The 16,884-nt window shown below is 34.9% G+C and overlaps 3 long non-coding RNA genes and 1 pseudogene across 4 annotated transcripts; 2 read left to right on the top strand and 2 right to left on the bottom strand.

Annotated features, from left to right (window-relative positions):
• Positions 1-978: 978 nt before the first annotated feature.
• On the bottom strand, positions 979-1,756 carry LOC138136884 (uncharacterized). Its single transcript, XR_011161474.1, has 3 exons — positions 1,626-1,756; positions 1,457-1,567; positions 979-1,399 (listed from the first exon to the last, which is right to left on the bottom strand). It is a non-coding gene; the product is annotated as an uncharacterized lncRNA (long non-coding RNA).
• Positions 1,757-3,293: 1,537 nt separating this feature from the next.
• On the top strand, positions 3,294-5,196 carry LOC138137338 (chondroitin sulfate synthase 1-like; annotated as a pseudogene).
• Positions 5,197-5,684: 488 nt separating this feature from the next.
• On the top strand, positions 5,685-6,318 carry LOC138136230 (uncharacterized). Its single transcript, XR_011161224.1, has 3 exons — positions 5,685-5,806; positions 5,865-5,975; positions 6,029-6,318. It is a non-coding gene; the product is annotated as an uncharacterized lncRNA (long non-coding RNA).
• A 2,026-nt stretch (positions 6,319-8,344) lies between these two features.
• LOC138136942 (uncharacterized) lies at positions 8,345-9,410 on the bottom strand. Of its 2 annotated transcripts, XR_011161512.1 has the most exons (3): positions 9,116-9,410; positions 8,926-9,067; positions 8,345-8,866 (listed from the first exon to the last, which is right to left on the bottom strand). It is a non-coding gene; the product is annotated as an uncharacterized lncRNA (long non-coding RNA). The 2 variants fall into 2 exon arrangements; XR_011161511.1 differs by having other exon boundaries at positions 8,926-9,410.
• Positions 9,411-16,884: the final 7,474 nt, after the last annotated feature.

Genomic DNA, 16,884 nt, shown 5'->3' with positions numbered 1-16,884 from the left:
TAACATACGAATATTGTGCAAAATGATAATTTGATTGTATTATACAGGCTGGAACAAAAGTATCAAATATTGGCTGTAACTTTTTAATTTGACAATTTATGAAAAAATGTTTAATATAAAAGTTGATTGGTGTATTATCTTGCATCATTTGGTCTTTCTAGTTTGTTCCTATCTTCTTTTGTTTCGCTGCTATGGCAACCAACTTTGCTTTTTTAAATACCACCCATACATTTTTTGTGTGATTTTCAAACAAGCGTATCTTTCTGTATTCATAAATACAGTTTTGTCGTTATGGGGAAAAAGAATAAAATTTAAAAAAACAGAATGTGTCGTAAAGACGCACGATAGAAGTGAAACTTTTGTATTACAGGGAAACATTGTAATTATTCATCAATCACTTTTAAATAGCGTATTCACAACAAAATTGTATATTTTAATGAAGAAAATAAATTATAAACAACGATAACACTAAACAATATCGAAATGCGTAACTCATTGTTCATTTTTAAGCCTCCAAATCAAAGAGAGGACATTATCGATAAATGACGTGAGTGTGACAAAGACAGAGACACTGCTCCCACTCGACCCAATAGTGTTTACCCCCACCACTTTTCGTCACACAAAAAGGTTGCCGATCAGAATTTCAAGACCCTCCCATAAAAAGTTTCACTTCAAAAAAAAAAAAATAAAGGTGATAAAATTAACTTACTAAGTAATAAAATGCAATATCAAGAATGTTGACAATTTTTGTTGAACGTCATGCATGATAATAAACCAAACAATTTTTATATTAGACATTTTTTCATTATTTTTCAAATTAAAAAGTTACAGCGATCATTTGATACTTTTGTTCCACTCGGTATGTAAAAAGTACTCGGGTAAGATTAGGAGTGTAAGAAATTTAGGATTAGCCTGAATTACCAAGGCATGAAGGAAAATTCTTAAGTGTAAATCCATATAGGCAATTAATTACTCCAATTGGTACCTACAAACCAATGTGTGATTCATTTATTTCAATCGACGCAGAACTATGATAAATAAGTACATATGATAAACCATGCAATAACAATTCTCGGTGGGAATATTCTTATTACTTATTTTGTGAGACAACTTAAATACAATCGCTGTGCTGTTTAAAAAAATCGTGCAAAATTTTCCATTTTCTGCATCCATTTTCTTGACTACTCTTATTTCGAGTTTTTGCAAGCCTTAGATGCAAATACTAAAGGCTCGTAGTCGTTTAAGTTGCAATAATTATCCCCACATGTGTAACACTTGCCTCCTTTTTCTGTGATATTTTTGCAATATTTCTTTGCTTTTTCTGGAGGAGCACAAAATTTTCCCGTTACGACTTTGTCATCCTCAATGGGACATCGGGCGTAGTCTTTAAGCTGGTCCGCTGAAAAGAGAATCTGTTAGTCCACTGTTGACCAGAATTTCCGATGTAGGCTGTTACGGTCATCGAGAACATATGAAATGCAAAGGTGATTTCGGCAATCAGCTTCTACTATATATGTAGGTCCAGGATAGAGTTTGTTACAAACGTAACAACGTACGCCTTCAGTGTCTAAAAATGTACAAAATTAATACACTTGTTTATAACTGCACAGAATTACATCATCTACCCTGCAGCACACGGGACGCCAATAAGATTGCGACTACGAAGACAGTCTTCATGGTTTTTCTTCGACCGACGCTTCTATTTTAAAGTTACCTTGACGATTTCACGCCTTTTACGTTATTTGGTTATCAAGTGATATTTTAAATTCCAATGTCGTTGCAACTATAATAAAGCTTTTACCTTTTAAGTACTTTGTTTGTAATTTGTTTGCATTTAAATCAATATGCGATAGCAGAGTGCTTTGAACTTCGCTAGTGCTTTAAAGGGTTAATAAATAATTTCATTATTTAATTTAATAGGGATAATTTAATTATTAAATATTTCGTGTAATTATTAGATAATAAATTACAAATTATATTTTGATCGTGCAATTTTAACTGACATTATTATTTTAAATAAACAACAAAAGCAATTTTCCTTGGATGCTAAAATATTTATCAAAACGTTTCCTTGGATGCTAAAATATAACTACTTTAGAATCCAAGGAAACTTTTTGACAAATATTTTTTCACTATCAAAAATGACATACTTTGCGACTTGATAACGATGCATAAATGTCACGTTTTTTTGACGGTTGTAAAAAAATAGTTATTTGTATATCAAGGATGCGAAATCGTACTTTGATGAACCGAGAGAAAAATTGTCGCCCAGGCCGCTTTGCGGCCGAGGCAAAACAATCTCGAGATCGTCAAAGGATTTAGTAACCAAGGTGTACACAACATTTTGTGTGCAACCCGAAAATTTGTAATTATAAAATGAAAAAGTAAAATTTCATTCATTGTCAATAAAAATAAAGTCATCCTACATGTCGCCATGTCGCTATGGAAACGACATAAATAAAACAATTCGCTTTGAGAAAAATTGCAAAAATGTCCGAAGAAAATTACGATGTTTCAGTTCCGTGTACTCATCCAGAGTTAAAAAAATATGTTCGGGTTTGTGTTATCGGTCTGCTGGTGACCTCGTCTGCAAGCGGCCGATAACAAGTTTTTTTGTGTTTGTATTGTGTTATTTTTCTTTTGTGTCCTCGTCTTCTAATCGAAATTAGTTTTTATTTTAGGAAACGAGGTGAGGCCCGACGGAACGGTCCCAACGATCGTGGGCGGCAAGGCTGATATCAGACTTCGCTTTCGGTTCCTCTTTTTTTAATTACCTTTGCACATCAACACTCTTCAAATCTTTCTTTTTTGCTTCACCTTCCACCATATCCTCAACTGCAACTGTATTTTTCCTTCCCATCGCCTCGCACCAGCATTATTCTTTTCTTCTTTTAAAATCGTGTTGAGAATTTTTCTACTCTCAAGTTACGAATGCGTGTCCTTTTGCCATTTCCCCCCGTTATAGCTTTTGCTATTCTTCTGATTTTCGAAAACTTCCACTAAATTTCTCTTTTATCTCTTTCCACCACGCCATTTCTTCCACTTCTCTCCGAAATCTGTCAAAAGATTTTTCTATTTCATTTGCACATCAACACTCTTCAAATCTTTCTTTGCTTCACCTTCCACCATCCTCTCTCTACTGCAACTGTATTTTCTTCAAAATATTTTTCCTTCCCATCTTCTCACACCGGCATGATTCTTTTCTTCTTGTAAAATGGTCTTGAGAATTTTTCTACCCTCCAGTTACGAATTCTCTTTTTGCAATTTCCCCTTGACATAGCTCTTGCTATTCTTCTGGCTTTTGAAAAATTCCAGGAATCTCGGTCCGAGAAGTGAAGAACTTCGACTTTCCTCACATTTCCCAACGACCCTCGTCGACCCAAGCAGTTCCAGTCCACCGAAAGATCGTCAACCAGATCATATCAACCTTCGAACAAATCCCGCCGATCTGCCACTCCGACAACGTGACCAAGAAAGAGACCATCAACTTCATTCTGTCCCTGAGCGGCCGCCACGAGATTTTCAAGAGATTCCTCAAAATGTACGAAGAAGTGTGCATCAAACAAGGCGAAGAGACGCGCCTTTTCGTCATCCTCTACACCGAAAAAGTGGAAGATTTCAACAGGAGCAGCGTCTTGATAGAGAACATCCAGAGAAAGTACAACAGTAGTGGAGTGTCCGTGGTGACCGTCAACGAGACTTTCACGAGAGCTAGAGCCCTAGAGCACGGCCTCAAGCTCTTGGCCCACGACGATCTGACATTGTTCATAGATGTGGACATCGTATTCGACACGATGAGTCTGCTGCGAATCCGACAGAACACGGTGAAGGACAAGAGTATTTATTTCCCGATAGTGTACAGCCTCTACAATCCCAAGTTGCTGAACAAAAGCTACCCCCTCGACGACTACGCCTTCTTCAACAGCGACGAAGACAACGGTTTTTAGCGCCAGTTCGGCTTCGGCATCGTCAGTTTGTACAAAAGTGACTACGTGACACTCGGAGGGTTGAACTTGTTGATTTCGGGGTGGGGTTCCGAGGATGTGACGTTCTATGACGAAGCCATCAAGTCCAAATTGAAGATCGTGCGCAGCATGGATCCTAGTTTAATACACGTGTATCACTCCATCGATTGTGACATTAATTTAAATGTTTTTCAAAGAAATATGTGCCTCGGGATGCAGGCCAGCATGTTAGGCTCGCTCAAACAGCTCCAGAAGTTGTACAAGAAGTAGGTACGAGTATCTGTTTAAGATTTGGTAATAATTTTTTGGAATTCGACTGTGATCAACTTTGTATTATATTCAAATTGTTTTAATCAAGTTCCTGATTTTTGAATTATGTGAAAATCTCACCTCAATCATAACATGACAAGTCTGAATTTATTGAAATTAAGGTTAGAGAGTAAAATGGATGTCAGTCGACTCCATTTTGTTTGGCTGAAAGTTCTGTAATACACTAATAGTTATTTGTATCACAAGGCCAGAAACTGCACGTTTGCGAGCATGAGTACGGTTTGCAATACGAGTCGATAAACGAGTATTGTAAGTACGAATGCTCGCAAAACAGTTTCTGGACGTGTGATACACAAAATTTTTCGTGCCGACTTCTGCGGATTTTTGTTAAATGGAAGTTAAAGCACTTGTTTTAATAATTGGTATTAGGGACTTTTTTGTGTTGGCAACACTTACATTTAAACATTTAAATTTTAAAATCAACATCGCTCTTGTTACCTCACATTTATTAAATTTAATTAATTTGTTTTGTTTTTGACATTTTCCTGAAACATTTGTTGTAATAAATACACCAGCCCATATTCAAGAAGTGGCTCGAAACGTAATTTTAATTAATTAATTTTAGTTAAATATTGCTTCTTTGTAGTTTGTACGTTGTTATAAATAGAAAAACATTTTTAACGAGCCATCCACAGAACAAACGTTGACGTTTGATAGAATTCTGATAACAAATGCCAACCGAAACCGATGACAACTCAAAATCCCTACTTTTAGCCGGACTAGGCCGGCAATGCATGTGTTTCTGGACGATTTCGAGATCTGTAATTTACCAAATTCCGGCCGGCGGCACGAAAACATATTTTAAAAATATTTATTTCTTTGTTTTAAGTTGCCAAAATGAACTGCCATATTGTCGGTGTGAATGAGTGCGTATCTGCATGTAATAAATTATGTGTTTTTATTTGTTTATTTACTTTTGGAGAATTTATCAACACCCTTTCCTTAATTTTTTCTGACATCAAAAATTATACTAATTATCAATTACAATTTATCAAAAGCGTTAGTTTCGACAGTCTACAAATTGGAGTAACTTTTCGTGTAAGAGGGATCAATCCTAAATACGTGAAAGCAAAATAATTGTTATGATTATGAGTAATATTGTTACCTAAAAAATCAAAATTACGTACCTAATCAGAAAGAAAAAACCAGTGAGCGAAAGTAAAGTGAACGAAACAGAAACCTTTTCCGACTGGTAACTATGGATACAGACTCACTTTCTAGGGAGGTATCGAACAAAAGTCATTCTTTGAAAAACCTATTAATATACCTATTGATTTTTCATTTTTGTTGTAACTTTTCAGAATAGTTTTTAATTTAAATGCAAACAGTTATGACGTAATTTTTTATCGTTTGAAAAAAAAGTACCTACTCAAAAGCACTTGATAACAAAATAAGTAACATAAAAGGCGTGTAATCGTCAAGATAATTTTAAAAAAGACGCATTGGTCGAAGATAAACGATGAAGACTGTCCTCGTAAGTGCAATATTATTGGCGTCTTGTGTACTGCAGGGTAGATGATGTAATTCTGTGCAGTTATAAACAAGTGTATTGATTTTGTACATTTTTAGACATCGAAGGCGTACGTTGTTACGTTTGCAAAAAACTGTATCCCGAAGTTGCATATTTAGTAGAAGCTGACTGTCGAAATCATCTTTGCATTTCATATGTTCTCGATGACCGTAACACCTACATCGGAAATTCTGCTCAGCAGACTAACAGATTCTCTTTTCAGCGGACCAGCTTAAAGGCTACGCCCGATGTTCCAGTGAGGATGACAAGATCGTAATTGGAAAATTTTGTGCTCCTCCAAAAAAAGCAGACAATTATTGCAATGACATCGTAAAAGCCGGAGGCAAGTGTTACACATGTGGGGATGATTATTGCAACTTACCGCCTATGAGCCTTGAGTTTTTCAGTTTTTGCATTTTCCAAAGCTTCTAAATTCTTTATTATGCAGGATCAGATTTGGTAGTGAGTGATCTTGTACTTCATGATAATATATGCGATTCGAAGTAGTTTTCATGACAATTCAATAAATATATTTCAAAATAATTAACCTGTTAAGTGCCAAGGCACCTTCAAAGACCCCTAAATCAACAAATAAGTCTAATAGGATTTTTTAAACCATTTTTTTCACGTTTACGGTTACGGTAATCTCTTCTATACCGTATTGCACCGTTAGTGTCCCATTTTTGGGACACCTGTATATTGTCGAAATAAAAAAAAGAGAAAATCAAAAAAGCAAAAACTGGTCATCATAAAAACGTATAAGACCTTGCGTTTTAGATCTTTTTTGAAAACACAACTACGTCAAACAGTCAAACAACTGTAGAAGTAGCTGGATAAACGTAAGAGCCATTGGCGTAACATTTAAAACATTTTAGTCACGTAGAATGAAAATGGGCCGAGAGGACCTTTAAATTTTGTACAGTTTTGAATATAATTAATAGGTATTATATAATTTTGGACACATTATTTATTATTCTATGAATTTGCGCCCGCCACTGACTGAGATATTTTCAAAAAACGCGGCGCTGACTTAATTTAACGCACATGTCTAACCGAGAAAAAGCCACCCCGCCCCGATCCCCTGGATTAACTTTCCAGTTAAATTTAAGCTTGATTAGAACCAACCCGACACTGAAATATCCCTAATCAGGGAATTTAATAGTTAACTATTTTTATATGGTTTAACCCACGGCTGAAATACCGGGCCTTAGAATGTCCCGACTGTAGGTATTTAAAAACGTTAAAACAAGTCAGTGCTGATTTAAGCAAATTAGACGCCATTAGTACTGTTGTTATGACAAAATAAACAACTGGCAAGTTGGAAATACCAGGGAACAAAAGAAAAAATGATTTTATCTACAAGCTGTCGAAAATCGCGCCTTTGTGTATCTCTATAGAAACGGTTGAAGTGGCTTTTTTTGTAAGCGGACTAGAAATACTTCGAGTCCTAGGAGTCGAAGTGTCCACATCAGGCGGCGCGACCGAGTCAAATGTAAGGTTATTTGAAGAATAATTACACGAAATATGTACCTATTTAATAATTAAATTATCCCTATTTAAAAAAAGCCTCTAAAAAAGCGAAATAACGAAATGATTACCCAATATTTAACCGGTGCCACTGTGGAGGACATGCTGGAAGACCAAGACCCCAACATATGCTAGATGTACAGTTGCGGAATTAAAATTTCGCACAGTATTGTCAATGTCATTAGAGTTTATAAACTCTAAAACAACCTTTACGTTAATAACCTTATTTTTTACTCTTGTCATGTTTTTGTCTTTTTGGCATTCAAAAATTGTCATTTGTGACATAATAACGGGTAGGCAACATATCAAAGCGATGATTTAATTACACTCAGTGCAACTAACTGAAATCTCAAAATTCAAAATTGATTGAGTGACTGACAGAAAAGTTTAATTTTTTAATGTCAGTCATGATGACAGTAGAAGGTGCTCTACAGAAATTTTGTTGAAGTGACAGAAAAATAGTGCCCGAAATTTTAATTCCGCAACTGTACCTAGAAGAGGACATCCTTGAAATGGTGGATGAAGATCCAACAATCAGTATTATAGGTACACGGCAAATTTCGAACCAACTAAACGCCTGTACTAGCAAAGTATGGCGTACATTAAATTAGGCTTACCATATTTCTGAAGCTCTAAACCGGGACATTATTATACGGTGCGATCAATTAAAAAATAATCGAGTCGGCGTGTTACCTATGGCAACCCATGCTATAGCATAGGCTCCAAAGCAAACTCGATTTATTTTTTAAATGATCGCTCGGTACATATGTGCATACAGTGAGGATTTTATTTCGCTGAACATGGGTTTCTATCACAGACAATTAAACTATAGTAAGACTGTCAAGTGGGATTACATTTTCGGGGACGCGCTCAAGTGGCGCTGCCCGAGCGTTAGGCCAAACTAATGTATAACAAGTTGCATATCTGACTTTCTGTATACCTAGTTGCCTATTTTTTTTTTCAATTTGATTTAAATTGATACTTATTTAAAAAAAATAGAAACGACTAAATAAGTATTAAACATTTTAATACAAATTCTAACATATACAACAAATTAGTAGTTCATTAAACGAGTTTGTGTATAAATTGGGATTTTTTGGGCATGAGTGGGCTAGTTTAAGGCGAGTGAAACTGAATTGAAGGGTAGATCTAGTTCAATAATTTGATCTTGCGTTAACTTCTAAAATTTCTGGAGATAATTTTAGAATCGTGCAAAATATTTTTTAATTTTGAAATTGTTTTTCGCTGATATCGGTCCATATAATAAATGTTTCTACCTTTTGAAGTACGACTACTAACTTTCTTGTATTCAAGTACTTGCAACACACTAGAAGATTTTGTTGGGTGTCTATTTTGGGCCTTGGGCATAACAGGAAGGATTAGATTCTCTACAGTGGGATTTTCAGTAATCCTAGAATTTTCAATTTGTTCAGCTGGTCTAACATTATTTATTGAAGTTTGTTTGTCTTCACGAAGAAAAATCGACGGCAGGGCGTATTTATGGAGTTTTGTTTTTTGAGTAAAGAAATTGTTGCTAAAATGTTTCTTGCAAATAAAGGCATTATCTGTTTTGAAGGGTGGTGCAACATTTACCTAAAGCTTCTATCCATCGTTTCCTTTGTTCTTCTAATTTTGGATATTTAAAATGTTTATTTTTTATCGCCGATCTTGTTGTTTACAAAGCATTTATGTTTAATTTTTCCCATATCCAAATAAATAAAATAAAAATTGCGATCTGAAAAACCATATTTCGTACTTTTTCAAAAAGAAAAAGATAACTTACCAAATAAAGAGATAACGAAAAATTATCTCAAGAGACTGGTTTGGAGTAATTTATTTTGTAGAACAATTTATAAAATTTATTGACTAAACCTTGACAGAAATTAGAAAATTAAAAATTACTGATGACATTATTAATTAATATTCAAATCAATCTTCTTTTTAAACGGAAATTCCCGATCGGATTAACGAGTAAATTCGGTAATTTAGTTTGGCCTAACGCTAGAGCAGCGCTAGTGTTGTCAGTGTCTCCCATGTTTTATACGGGTTTTGAAAGTCTTAATTCTGTTGATGGTCTGTGGTTTCTATGTTCCGTTTTTGAATATCCGCGTCAGCATTGCGACGGCACAAACATTGTCGCTAGGTAGGCAACCAAACTTGCAACTTTTATTTTATTATTTTGACAGAACTGAAATTTTACTTTTATTACATCAAAATAACAAATAAACAGCAACTTTTAATGAAATAATTTTAACAAACGTTCAAAGTGGCCACCCTCTAATTCCAAGCAATATGCCAAACGATTGTAAAATCTTTAAGACTTTTTAATGACATTAATGACAATTGTTTTATTAGAGGTTACTTGGATACGTTGTAGAATAATTGCTTCTATGCATTGACATTGTTTTTTTTAAATTGAACATAGGGTTAATAGTGTTAGTGTTGATGTTCAGCGAAATAAAATCCTCACTGTATAGGTACTAATACCAAATCCGATACATACCGGATGTTATGGAAGCCCACGTAATAAATTTAACCACCAATGGGATTCGTTAAAATAAACATTTTCTTTATTTATCATTTTTTTTCCAAATTCTTCCAAACAGAGTTAAAATTAGGTATAATTTGAACCCTAAAATTCATACCCGAATTATATTTTCTTGTTAAATAAACAAGTTTTAAAAAAGAACTTTATTTACAGACACAACGGCGGTACAACGACTAGTAACAACTGATTACAACTGATTATCAATCTTGCTCTTACAGACATATATATAGGTTTTTCTTGTTTTGAAACTAATTGAAAACAGTGTTAATGTGACAGGGTTAAATATCTATAATTTGATAAGAATATGAATGATGGGCTCACAAATCTAGCTATGATATTTGGAAATAGTGGATAACATTGTATTCTTACTATAATTCGGTTAAAGAACTCTAACTGTAATGAGTAAGTGACATTATAATTGCTTAAATAGCGGGGTCAGATATCTAACTGAAATTATATTTTTACTGTTTATGAAATAATGCGGTTAAAGAACTTATTCTGGAATAAACAAGTACATTATATAAAATTGGTGAGGTCAGATATCTAACTCCTCCCTCCTTAAGTTCGAAAATAAAATTGGTTTATTTTCGATTTTTTCTTCTGGACTTGGGTTCTCCGGGGTTGAATTTGTGGTTTTCTTGTAGCAGCGATTTTTCAATTTCCAGAGTAGTAAACAGCACACGGCAAGGGTCAGGACAACAAGTATGCTGATGTAGACGGGGTGGCTTTGGTGATACTCTACAATTCGAGGGGTGTGGATTGATGAGGCTTCCTTTTTCAGTTGGGAAATGTCGTCTAAATCGATGTGACGTAGGTTCAGGTGTTCGATAGTAGGGTGGTTTTCAACTTCTTCTGTTCTAACTTCCGGGAGTATGAAGGGTTCACCTAGTATGGAGTTTTCCTCATTGATGTAGGTGGATTCCTTGTTTTTGATTTTACAGTGGTGAGGGATTTTGATAACACTGGGTTTTTCTATGATGAAGTAGCCGTTACTTTCACAAGATTTTTCAAGTTTGGATATAGTTGTTCCTGGGATGACTAAAACACAGTTATGACTCAGTCTTTTAGTGATCGTATGAGGTGTGTGGATTGGTGTTAGGGAACATTTCTTCTTCTTCACGTTCAGGATTAGTGATATGACGCAATCTTCTCCGTTGGGGTTTAGTTTGTCTGGACAGATGTAGAGGTCTTCTATGGCACCACATGGCTCGTCTTCATATTGATGGTTTAGCGAGCTGAGCATTAGGAATGGTTGTTCGGGTATTATGGTTAGGTTGTTTTGAGGAATTGGGTATAGGTGGTAATAGTCGAAGTTGTCGGAATTGAAGATAGGCATGATTATTGCGAAAATAATTTTATCTTTAATAAAGGAAGCTCTTAGATCAATCAATTGGTAGTATGAAAGGATGTTTTGGAAAAATGGTATTTTATCGATTTTATAGAGGTTGGTTAATGTATTTAAAATATGTTTTATGTCAGAGACGGAAATGATGGAATTGTGTACAGTATTTAATTTTGCAAATGTAACAGCATTTTCTAAGTTGTCCAATAGTGTTATTAAATTTTGTGAGTTTAAAATGATCTGATCTAGGGTATTCTGTGCTCTGAGAAAACTTGAAATATCATCAAAAGATTTAATGAGATTATGTTCGAAGTAATTCAGTCTGGATTCTATTAATTTTTGATTATTGTTGAGTGTGGTAATTGTATGATTGTAATGATCGATTAAGTGTTGAGTCAAAGAAATTTGCATTTGCATTTGTTCATTTATAGATTTTTGATTACGTGAAAGGGTATCGATTGCTTTTTCGAAATTGGTTGCGTCTTCCGAATCTAATGTACCAAAAAGAAATTTTGACGTTTTTCCTACGAAGTCTATTAGTCCTCTTTTAGTTCTAATATGTGGGGCGAGATTTTTTAATTTATTGTCCGCTTGTTTAATTAGAAAATGAGCGTGTGTCAGTAAGTTGTTTAATATATTTCGATAGGTGACTCTAGAACTAAACGTTGTGTAATTACTTAAAGTATTATTGATTATGTTATAATATGTAATCGTATTATCTAATAGTTTAACTAAGGGGGCTAATTCTACATAGTGGATGAAGGTGTGTTTAGATTCTATTATTTTTCCTTTTCCTAAGTGGAATGGGAGGATTTGCGAAGGGATCGGGGTTACTTGGATGTCTTCTGCTTGTACCACTAGGTACGCAAGCGAGATGATGAAAATGTGTTTAGCGATCATCCTGTAAAAGAGAACCAGTGCTAAATTTTCTTGGTTCTTTGACTGTTGCTTTATGATAGGTACCTTGACGAGTTTTTAATTTTTTATCATTATTAGCAAGAATTTTACTGGAAATGAATTTAGGTTTAGCTTTGTTTCTTTCTTTAGTGCTAATATAAGCTGAATGTCCGGGTATAAATGTTTTAGGTTCTTCTCTAGTTGCGTTTAGTTTATCGACTATTTGTTCCTTTTTTGTTTGTGTTTTCTCTTTTATGTCAGCGTATAATGTTTGAACTTTTTCCTTATGTTGTTGGATATAATTACTGATGATTTTGGTATCTGTCATTTCAAAAGGGTCGTCTGAGTTAATGTGTCCTTTAACTATTTCGAAAGGGGTGTAGTTTGTTACTGAGTGAATCGCGTTATTGTATCCGATGATGGCATAACTGATTAAGGTTTCGATACTATCGCGAGGTTTTTCTAATTTGAGACATCTGATTTCTTCGGCGAGTGTCGAATGGAATCTTTCTACGGGAGAATTACTGTTTGAGTTCTTTGGGGTTGTATAATGAAGTTCTATTTTGTGAAGTTTACAAAAGTCGCTTAGAACATTATTTTTAAATTCTCCACCGCAATCTGTGGTAATTTTTTGGGGTAGACCATGGTGTGAAATGAAGGTTAATAGACTATTTAATATGTTAATTGGATTCAGCGAAGTGATACAATATGCTTGTCCATATCTCGAAAATGAGTCGAGGATGGTCAAAAATGAATGATTGAGGATTTTAAATGTGTCCATGTGTATGTGTTCGAATGGCTTGCTAGATGTCGGTGTTAAATTGAATTTTATTACAGGTGGGTTTCTTTCATATTTAGCGGTTTGGCATATTTCACAATTATTAACGTACGCTGTTATATCTTTTATCATGTTTGGCCAATAGTAGTTTCTCTGAAGGGAATTGGTCATTTCGTTAATACCTTTGTGACATGTCTTGCTTTCATGATGATATTTTAATTTTTCTTTTTGATCTTCCAGGTTTACGAGGTCTTGTAAGATGATGTTACTCTTGATGAATTTAAAGGCTGTATTTTTGAAATACATTTGGACTGTTTTTATAAATCTTGGCTCAATTTCAGGACTTTTGAAGAATAAACAATGGGTTTGTTTGGGATCGAGGTTAGTTTTTAGTATGTTCACGGTGTTGGTTTCAAAATTTGTTAGAGGTATTGAAGCAGTTATTTTGGTTTTATCAAAAGCTTTTGTGATTTTAATGTTTGGTTTTAGTGCGTCTTTATTACAGTGGATTATAATTTGGCTTTTAAAGTAATTTACAGGTTTATTTGTTATTGGGATTTCAAGAACGGGGTTTTCAATGGAGGTGTGTATTGTTTCGTTATCATCATAATCGGGTGGTTTAATTTGGATATCGGATATGATATTAATTTTTTGTTTGCTTTTTAATTTGGAGGTTAGTTCTTTTAGTGAGGGGCAATCGAGAGTGGGTTTCGGATCAGGATTAGTTAAATATTTGTCAATGGTTTCTGAAATGTCGCCTTCATTTCCGATTGTGGAAAATCTATCATCGTCCTTTTCTAATGCATGTATTTCTATTCGCGACAAGGCATCAGCGTTGGTATTTTGTTTTCCTTTTTTATAAACGATGTTATAATTAAATTCTTCTAATTTGAGTCTCCATCTCACGAGTCGTGAACTAGGTTCTTTCAAGTTGAAAAGCCACTGCAGGGGTTTATGATCAGTCACTATCGTAAACTTATTGCCAAATAGGTATGGTCTGAAATATTTGGTACTCCATACAATCGCTAAAAGTTCTTTTTCGATTGTACTGTAATTGCATTCAGCTGTGTTTAGGGTTCTGGATGCGTATGCAATTGGTAAATCTTTGCCAATTTCTCCTTGACTTAGAATTGCACCTATCGCGAACTGGGAAGCGTCTGTAGTCAGTATGAATGGTTTGGAAAAATCTGGATATTGCAATATTGGTTCATTGCTTAAAATGTTTTTACAATATTCGAAGGCGCGGCAAAATTCTGTTGTATGTAAAATTTTCTCACCTTTTTTCAGGCATTTTGTAAATGGTTTTGTAATTTTCGCAAAGTTTTTGATAAATCGTCTGTAATATCCGAGTAAGCCTAGAAAGGACTTTATGTCTTTTACGGTTTTTGGTATGGGAAATTTCTTGATGGCTTCTATCTTTTTTGGGTTAGGTTTTATTCCGTCAGGTGTTATGACATGTCCTAAAAATTCTACTTCTTTACGAAGAAATTCTGACTTATCAAGCTGGATTTTAAATCTGCATTTGCGAAGTTTTTCAAAAACTAATCGTAGATTCGATGTGTGCTCTTGAAGAGAGGTCGAGAAAATGATTATGTCGTCCATGTATACGAAACAGACTTTGCCTTGCAAATCTTTTAAAACATTGTCCATGACGCGTTGAAATGTGGCTGGGGCGTTTTTTAATCCAAAGGGCATTCTAACGTATTCGTAGTGTCCATTTTCGACATTAAAGGCAGTTTTGGGTATGGACTCAGGATCCATTTCAATTTGGTGAAATCCTGACGCAAGGTCGAGTGTTGTAAAATATTGGCATTTGCCTAGTTTATCTAGTATATCGTTGATGTTCGGTAGAGGGTAACGGTCGTCTATTGTCTTTTCATTAATTTTCCTATAATCAACAACGATACGCCATTTTGTCTTGCCGCTAGCATCCATTTTTTTTGGGACGATCCATATTGGGGAGCTCCATGGACTTTGTGAAGGTCTAATTATACCGTTTTCTAGCATTTGCTCTATTTGTTTTGCAACTTCTGCTTTATGGACGAATGGGTATCTATATGATTTTGTGTGGACTGGAATTTCGTCTGTCGTTTTGATTGTGTGTTTAACTTGATTAGTAAAAGTCAATGTTTTATCGTCGCTGTGGAATATATCTTTGAATTCGTGGCATAGGGACAAAATTGCTTTTTTTTCTTCGTCATTTAAATGATCTGTTCTTATGAGATTTTGTATGTCTGGGCTATGTTTGATGTTCTTTGATTTCGTTAAAAAGGAATCAAGGTGAAAAAAGTCGAAATGTTGTTGTTGTGATGTCGGAAAACTTATGACATTTATCGGTGATTCTAATGTTAAGGTAATTCTATTGTTTGTGTTGTTGTGTACTTCCGTATTGGCAAAACCGTTGTCGGCTGTTGTTAATGTTTCTGGTACGTATAAGGCTTTTATTTTTTGTTCGGGAATTATGACGTCTCCTTTTAGGCAATTCACCGGTAGTTTAATTTTCATTACTTCGTGTGCATCGACACTAAAGGTAAACGATTTTTCGTGCGTTTGTCGAAAGAAAAGGGGTATGATTAAAGAATCGCTGATTAGTCGGTTATGTGTTAAATCTATTGATAATTTTAATTTTAATAGGTCTCGGAGGCCAATAATACCGTCGAAAAAATCGTGAAAGTCGTAAAGGAGGAATTTAAAGTTGTCATCTGAACAAAATTCTGAAAATGCGGGGATGTCGGCTTTATATTTAAGTTCCTTTTCACCTGTTGCCGTTTTAATTTTGGAATTTTCGTGGTAAATTGAAGAAGGGAAATAAGTTTCTGCGACAGATGGTCTTATTATTGAAATGAAACAGCCTGTGTCTATTAGTAATTTTAATGGTGGGTTTTGAATTTTGATATACGGTAGTGAGTTGCAAGTGGACACGTTGTTAATTTCGCATGTTATGTTGTTTGGTAAAATGGGCTGGCGTTTGGAAAATTTTGCTCATCGTGTATTTGTTGTTCGTAATGATAAGGTGGTTCGGGAATTTGTTGATCTTCGGTATTAATGTTTTCTTCGTAAATTGTGTGTTCGGGGTAATTATTGAGATTTGAATTGTCCTGGTAGTCGTCTTGGAAATCGTCACCGTCAAATTCAAAAGGATGTGGACTCTGTTGGGCTTGGTCGTTTTCGATGTTATGGAGTTCTTCTGATACGAAATTTTTGGGTCCATTATTAGGTCGGAAATAATTGTTATTCGGATTATATGGGTATGAATGTTTAACCGTGGGATTTCGAGAGGTAGTGGACATCGGTTCAGGTTTACCGGTTGGTTGTTGGCCTGTAGGACGAAATACATTTTTTGGCTTACCGAAAACTTGATTATTAGTGAAAAATTTCTGTTGTGGGGGGTTGCGAGAAGGTGTTATGTTAATTGTTTGCCTAGGGAATTGCGGTTGAGTGAATTGTGCAGGTTGTCTATGAAATTGTCGTGAATTCAGGTATGATTCGTTGTTAGTTGCGTGAGGTGAAAATGATGTTGGGTACGATGTATGTATGTTCGATGGTATGGTCGTTTGTTTTTGATGTGTTTTTGTTGAAAATGAGGTGGGTGGTCGTTGATGGTGTAAAAATGATGCGAAATTTTGCGTATATCTGAAGTTTTCCTCTTCAGTCACGTACGCCATTGCTTGTTCTAGGGTGTCGGGATTTCGTAATCGGATAATATTTTGTAGTTGTGGCTGTAGTCCGCGAATAAATGTTTTGAGAGCTAATTTGTTGTATTGGTTGCTGTAAACTCTCTTTGTATTGATACACATTTCGGTTACACTGACGCTACCTAATTTCGACTCAAGTTTACTTCTAACGATTTGAATACGTTTTCCGAATTCTAAAGGTGGTTCGTTTTTAAACGGAAATAAGGTAAGTAAGTCTTGTTCCAGGCAATCCAAATTTCTTTGGTCACCAAAACTCAGGCGTAATGCATTTTTTAATAAATCCCAAGTATTT

Source organism: Tenebrio molitor, chromosome 8 (assembly GCF_963966145.1).
Source record: "Tenebrio molitor chromosome 8, icTenMoli1.1, whole genome shotgun sequence".
In the NCBI taxonomy this organism is placed as follows: Eukaryota; Metazoa; Arthropoda; class Insecta; order Coleoptera; family Tenebrionidae; genus Tenebrio; species Tenebrio molitor.
This window is presented reverse-complemented; position numbering and strand designations above follow the sequence as displayed.